Genomic DNA, 8169 nt, shown 5'->3' with positions numbered 1-8169 from the left:
CGCGAATACGTAAAGTTTTCGAGCGACTACTCGAAAACGCCCCGACTTTATTTTCCTCCGTTCGACGAGAGATTCTATTTTCCCCGGGGGCGATTCCATCGAATATGTTTTAAAATTACGCGCCCGGCTAGACCGTTTCCGGGACGGGGGGAGATAAAAGTGACGTACAGCGCGGAGTACAGATATAAAGGAGAACAAAATAGAAGGAGCAACGGGGAGAGATAAAACGGATCCGTGAAAAAGTTTGTCGCTGACGGTAATGAAAAGTTTCACCCTCTTCGGTGTTGTTTAAGGACGAACTTCTTCCGGGAGAGCGAGAGAGCGCGAGCGTGAAGTCGCTGGCCCCCGCCTGTCACACTGGAATATTTTATTTAATGAAGCCCTAATATAAATATCGAAGATTAATCGAGCCATAATGCGCTCGTTCCCTGGATGATAAACTACCCTCGACTCGATAACCAGCCGAGTCACTGTCCATCAATATTACGTGCATATTCCCTCGCCCTACCCGGGACTCGAACTCGCTCACTTTGCCCTGACAAGAATGAATTTGACGAGGAAAGTAAGTTATCTACTTTTCCTCGTTTCTTGGCGTCCTTCCATCCGCCAATGGAAATTTCTTCTAAACACGATTACGTCAACCGGGGCTCATTAACCTGCTATCATTCATTTTTCAATATCGTTACCGACGCCGACCGACTTGGAAATTGATAGCCTGTATTGCATTCGCGCTTTTGACACTCTCTTATTACATTTTCCACGCCACTTTTCACCCTTTTCAAATACATTTTTTAAACCGTCAACTCTTGGCAATTTTCACTCGTTAAAATATGTATTATTTTTGCTTAAACCTTTAATTCTCTTGTACCATTTTCGATGCTCCGAAATTTGTTGTAGCAGAAAATTGTGGTAGACGATACTGAGCTAACGCACTATAGCCGTCACGCGCCAATAGCGTTGCCAGGGAATGACAAAGGAGAAATATCGAAAGCAACGGAAGGGTAGGGAAGAAGAGAATAAAGTTGCATGGTTCATAAACAATTCCATATGGTCCCGGGCGTTCGTCGAGCGGCACTTACGACGGTGATCGCGCTTCTTCCTAGTTTCCTCGATATCGTCTCCACTTTACTCTCTCCATTTCCGGGCCGAGACTCGCAGCGTTTATGCCTTCGTATTTTTCCTTCGGTTATGCTTCTGGAATTGTTATATACTTTCGTCTGCGATTATACCACCCATGGCTCGCAGAGAGAATCTGACACAGAGAAAGAGAAGGTTCCATAACCATTACCGCGTCCTAAAAGGTCTAGTTTTGTGGCTATTCGACGTAAATTCCCTTCGTAGTAATATCGACGAAAATCTTAGGGGTTGTGTACTTTGTCACGCACAAGCGCAACTGCTCCTTTCTCACAGGATAACCCAGGAATAAAGACATTCACTTTGCTCGAAGTTATAGCACTGAAGAACAGTCGGTACCTTTTTTATAAATTATTTCAAAGGTGTCAGAGAATGAAAATGAATTAATCGAAACGATTCCGTGCCCCATCAAAGTTCCAACTCGGTCCAACGAACCAAGGCTATTTTACAGCTCGGTTTCTGCCTCCCGGCGGATTGACCGTTTGACCATTAATTCCAATCACACAGGCTGGTGACTTTTAATTACCAATAAAATTCCCGAACGATGTCTGATGAGCGAAAAATTAGCAGAGCACGTTCACCCTCCGATTAGATTGATTTCTTCCTTTTTTTGCCCACGCGCTCTTCCCAGACATTTTCACCCCCGATTGCGTGGTCAGAGACTAAACGACCCTGTCGGCGACGTCGAAAAGACACACGATACAACAGGACGAGCCCGGAACCGCGGAGGATGTCGCGCATTCGGTGCGGAAATGAACAAAGCGAAAAAACATGTTTGAACCCGGAGCTAAAGTGTCAGGGGCCTCGTGTCCGGATGAGCAATTGAATAAAGTGGAGGCGTCAATATGTGACGGCGGGCGGATACGACTCTGTCGACGAGAAACCCTCGAGAAGCTATCGATTCCGACCCTCTTCACATACCTCTTCTTTTATTCTAGCTTAGTTGAATAGAGTAGCGCAAGGAACATTGGAATCAATATCTTAATATTAACATTTAACAAATAATTGAATCATAAGATTAAATCGTATTCGTTCAAAAGAGAAATTGCTTCGAAATTGGATGAATTTATATAAATTTTGATATTGAATGATAATAATTATTAACAATTTGTGATAAACAATAGATAAAATTGTCGCTAAGAATATGTGCTGGAAGAATTTTGACAGAAATCATTGCTTTAACAGAGATACCGATAATTAGTGAAATATTGACTTGGCGGGTTCAATCAACCAATCAGCTTCGATGATGTCATTATCATGATCACTATATATACCCTGTCGAGACCGTGAGCACCTCAGATCCTTCCCTGGCTTCGCCGGGGACGGACCTCTCTGGACCTCTGGGATCTCAAGGGTGGTCAAGGAGAAGAGGACACCCGAACCCATTGACCCTTCCCAACTCCCACCAACACCCACATGGAGTCCTCTCTCCTCTCTCTCCTCTCTCTCCTCTCTCTCCTCTCTCTCCTCTGCCCTATCCTTTCTCTCTTTCCTCTCTTCTGTTTCTTTTAGCAGAAGACCTAACGTTGACACGGAATGGTGGATCAACTAAAGAGAAAAGACAGAAATATGAGATGGAAAAGTTTCCTAACGAAGCGGGAGTAAGCAGGATTGGGAACAGGGCAGGAATAACATATAGCTCATTTTTGGATGCTACGTTTCTGTACGGGTTCGCCTGAGTTCTGGAATCATATGGAACATTTGTATTCCAAATATCTCGTTCATTTTTACACATAGAATTACTTTCGGTGACATCCTGAAACACTCTCCACATAGGAGCCGCAAACTTTCGAGTGCAAAGTATATTTGTGCAGCAGGTAATCTTCGACGGACCGCCATTTCCGTCGTTCCTATAACGCCGAACGTTCTCCCGACGATGAGTCGTACAAATATCATTACTGTGGAGCACGTTTGCACGCCTACAAACAGCGCACGTTTGTTGACACGGGACCAGTTTTTCTCGCGACTGCAAAACGATTCCGGACTGACACGCGCTCGAACGTTTCCGGCTTCGCCGCTTCTACTGCCGTAGATGCTAACGACTTTTCGCACGTGTGTACAGACGACGAGACGGCAGCTGGGCTTCCTAGACCACGGAAGCTCGCCGATACTCGAGCAGCAGTCAAGGTTAATTATAATTACGCCGGAGTTAATCGTAATACGGTGAAACTCGTTCTGATCGTGAGTCCGTAAATAGCGGGACAAGCACGAGGGGGACGACCCATGGATGGTAGTGCCACGGGCGCACAAGTCGTCTTTTACCATCGTTACTATTCCCCCACGTATCACCTGGTTCCTTGAAGAAAAACCAGTAGACACGCTCGTCGATAGAGTCATCGATGCTCCTTCGAACGTCTCACTTCCATTCTAGTCTCGTCCCTGTGGGTATTCAATAACAACTTCGCAGAGGAGTGGATGAGCGATTGCCCTCCACGTTAACAGAATTTATACGATCGGTCAGTTCTTCTCCAACTCCCATCCACTTCAGATGAATATTCCCCGAACCCTGACTCTCCTTCTCCTGGCAACGGCACACAATCCCCGGCAAGTAAATCGCTGAAAATCGTTTCGGTGGGATCGTCCACCCTCCCCATCCGCGACGTGTCGACGACGCGCGGCGTCCTCCGAGTTATTTCAATAAAGCAAATGGAATAGGCTTCGCAGAGGTGGTATATCTTCCCATAGAATGGCAAAGAGCAGGCCGATCGAGGAAAGGGGCGGAGAGAACAGCGAGCTATGATGGAGCCGTCAGTACATCGTGATCCACGCATCATCAACATTGACGACCTCCGTCCGCTTTTTGGCCCTGGCCTCCCCCTTCTCAGGGCCATTGCGCCAGTTTACGAGCCTGCGGGGATCTGTCTCTCTTTCCGCCCTTCTCGCTGCCAGTCGAGCCAACGCCACGATCGTCGTCTTTCCGTTCTCGAAGTCCTCCATGCACCCGAATATTTTCCTACACCCACGTGACGTCACCGACTAAATCACCCTTCACGCCTTGTTAGCCCGTGCCAACGTACCGTTTTACGGTCTCGCCCTGCGCCGCCTGCGAATTGCCAATTGTTAATTAGCATTCTCGCGGAAGAAGGCCACTGTGGAGGGTGTCTGTATAGTTGAGGATGCTCGTCGAAGGATTTACGCGATGGAGTTGACAACCCGCACGTCTGTGTACTATTACTCGTAGAAAGTATTCGATGCATGAAATATGCATCGACTACGTGGCTATAAGGAAGTAAATATGATAATCGCGTAGCGCTTGATAGAAGTAAGTTATTGAATTTCAATGAAATTTAGAAGTGTGGCACACTTTCGAGGCTTTCGTTCATGGCGAGTGTTAAGAATGGTCGAAGAGTGTAAGCTTAAAAGAGCGAACAAGGAACAGTTTCTCAGTAAATTAATAATTCATCGACAATTAAAGCGCCGCAGGTGGTCGGTATAAAATGCAAGGCAGCATATGTTCGCCCCGGTGAATCATAGTGGAATTAGCATAACTAACGCGGCACTGGATCATTAGCATATTCGTGTCGATAGGCATATATAAGGATCTCGCATGTCAGCCGCTCGTCCTGTACTTCTGCTGGCGCCTGAAAACGATCCTACCGACGAAACATCTTTTTCCTGTGTTCACCACTTTGCATCTAATTTCCTGCTCGACCACCCCTTGTTCTCTCCTCGATTTCCACGTCGTTTATCTCGCCATTCCTCTTCTTCCCACTGATCGCGTTATCAGCCTCGTGGAATCAATATTTGGAAACGAGGCTCGAATTAAAACTCGCGACGAAAGCGCAGGGGAAACAGGGGCGATCGAAAATGCGGTAACAATCGACGCTGTAACCAATCCTTTTTTCCGTGCAGCTCGGCGTAACGTCATAAACTTCGGAAACAAACGGCCGCGTTCCCGCGATCCCCAGCGCGAGTCAACGAGTTTACCGTGCCGCGCGGCGTTGTTTTAGTAAAGTAGTAAATCGGTGAAACCGTCGGGATCGAAGCGGCCAGGATTTAATTACCAAATTCTGAATATCGGCACGTCGACCGCGCGTAGATCCCGCAGGGCATAGCCGAACAATCGGGGGCTTCAATCGTCCTCTCGCCGAGCCCGATTTCCACGGCATCGGCCGTTGCGACTCGCGTCGATGGACCAGGCGCGAGAGGAATGACTGCGAGCTATGCGCGGCAGAGGCGCGATGAAAACCCCGCGAAACGTCGACCAGCCGGACGTGCGTGCATTTCGGAGGAGCTGTTGCCTGGCTGCCGCCGGCTCGATCCACGGTACAGAGTGCATGCGTAATTAATGAAACCAATAAACCCGTTGGGTACCCGTGGAAATTCGTTAAATTTAATTGGACGCAAGTAATCGCGCGACACCGCGGCGCGATGCTGGAAAGAAAGGGTGGAGCCGAGCGAGGGAGAGCAAGGGAGACACGCTGGTTAGGGAATAGTTGTAGAAGCGATCGTAGATATTCTAGCGGGAACCGTTTGAACTGGATAGAGGGCCAAATTGCGCGCAAGAATGAGGAAAGCTTGAAGATCGATGCGATTAGATACGCAGACGTTTAGGGCGCGTTAACAAGGCTCGAGGAGGAGAGATGGAAACTGTTTAACGAGCAGTAAAGAAAATTCATCGTATCGTTGGCACGCTCGGTGCGACAGAGGTCAAGCCACGCACGTGGAATTCGAGGATCGTTAAAGGCTGCCAAGAGGCTGGCTACGCCGAGTGCGATTGCTAGGAAATAAAGTGCTGGCGAAATACCGACGTTTCTGCTGGAACGATTACTCTTATCGATGGGTCATTCGCAGGGGGAACATTCGACTTGTCCCTCGTCGGTTTTGATGTACCTTTACGTAATGCTATATTGACAGTGGTGGCCAAACCCTGACGTGACAGGAGCCATATTTCGCCAACCAGAAATACTCAAAAGCTTCCTGTTCTTCAGGCTCAATTTTCTAGCTAGGAGACGCTTTTGCACTTGGATTGGGGAGAAAAGGTAAAAGTGCTTTGCTTTCTTAGAAATTTTTTAAGAGAATTTCTAAATCCTAGAAGCCATATGCGGCTCCTGAGCCTCGGTTTAGTCAACGTTATACTGTAGTGTAAGATTCTATTACTACAGGTGGAATATAAGTCTGCAGTCCCTAGTAGACACTATACTATCCTCTTCAACACCTTTGCCACTTCTCCGCATTTCTTTCAGCCGCTATAAATATTCAACGAGTCCTACAGCGATAAAACTGCTCATCGCATTGTACATAAATGTAAGCTGTTAGTTAATCGCGGATTTATGAGTGCAAACGTTGATCCCATTAAATTAAATTGGCATCGCGGCGACAGTGGTAATCCAGGCGCGGAATATCCGCGGGTTAGGAGGATAACGCGATCGGCGCGTATGAATGTCGAGCATTCGCGATCGACGCAGCCCGATGATCGTAAATTTTTGAATTAATGCCGCATTAAGGACGCCGCGGGACGCGCGCATCGATCGACAGGATGCACGGACACGCGTGCACGTCGGCGTTAATCTGGCCCACGAGTAACAACGTTTCACGGCAGTCGAGTCTCGCAGGAACGAGAGTTCCGTCGGGCAGCAGAGTCGTTTGGAATTCACTCGACACTGAAATATCGCATTTCCAACTAAATCTGGCCGAATCTAATTTTACGGGACCCATGTGCATTAGCGGATTAATGCACTCTATTCCTGGTGGACCAAGTGATGAGGCGTATTTGCATGGCATTATACTTGCCCCTACCCTTGCCCCTTATCCGGCTCTTCAATCCCACCTCTAATTATACGTGTAGCAACCACTATGTCCTTTCGCGCAGGTGATAATCATATTACTATCCTATCAACGTTATTGCCATTCCCGCTTGCATACCGCGATCACACTATTTGAAGTGCTTAGACTAGTACCGATCGATCAACCCCTAAGAGGTTCGAATTCATCCTCCCAGCAATCGCCACGGGCTTTGAAGAGGAGATGAGCGAGAGGGAGAGAGAGAGACGGAGAAATGGGAGATGAGAGGATCAGACAATAGCCAAGCACCTCTCGACACCGGATATCCTATTAAGCCCGAACGATATTTATTCCATCTCAGTCGTATTTCTTCCTCTCTGTTATAGAGCTGAGCCAAAGTTCCTTTCCGCCGCGGCTTGGGCAAACAAAACGTAAATAAATAACGACAGGACGGGCAACGAACTCCTGTTCGCCAAGTTCCTGGGGAAAACTTTTACGAAACTGGCGCGCGTGTGCTCGCCTGATCCGGTAAGGAAGCGAACCAATGTTAGATACGCCGTATAACTTCCGAGTAATCTCGCGTTGTCGGGCCAGGATATAAATTCGCGGGTGAAAAAGGAAGAACGGAAGTCGGACATCGGCTCGCCGTTTGGAAACTTCACTGTTTGATCGTCAGCAGTTAGAAACGAGCCCGAAGGAAGAACAAATAGTCGAGCGTGTCGCGTAATTCGTAGGCGGGAGATATGAACTCTGTTTGCGCCTCGAGTTAGGCAACCAGCGCGATGCACGTGCATACAAGGCATCGTACACGCGATATGCAAATCCATGGATGAATGCGACGCGTGTCCCCGTCCACGTAAATCACACGACGCTGCTCTTTTTCTAATGAGATCCTCCTAATTAAAGAATACAATCGTGGTATCTTAATGCTTTCGGACCCGCCTCGGTCATTAGCTCGCTACAGGTGATGAGAAATTCTTTCGTGATGATGTCAACCCTTCTTGCTGTCCCTGTACTCCATAAATTTAGATTATTCTTGTGTAAAGGCAGTTTTATTTATGGTCTTTTCCTATTTTTTCATTTTTACTTCTGCAAGCTGCCTTGCTATTTTCTGTCTGTTCTTTCAGGTATGTATCTTTGAGAGTGTATTCAGGCCTAGTTATTGTCAAGCACATCTGGCGAACAGGCCCTGAGTCGAGAACAGTTTTCTTTCTCTTTCCTGTCTCTGGTTCTTTCCTGGCTTTGTTTACGTTCTTCAGTGTGCCTGCAATTCTTTCTCCCTTTTTTATCCTTTTCTGTGCTTCCTCCTTC

Source organism: Calliopsis andreniformis, chromosome 6 (assembly GCF_051401765.1).
Source record: "Calliopsis andreniformis isolate RMS-2024a chromosome 6, iyCalAndr_principal, whole genome shotgun sequence".
Taxonomy (NCBI): Eukaryota; Metazoa; Arthropoda; class Insecta; order Hymenoptera; family Andrenidae; genus Calliopsis; species Calliopsis andreniformis.
Note: the sequence above shows the minus strand (reverse complement) of the source record.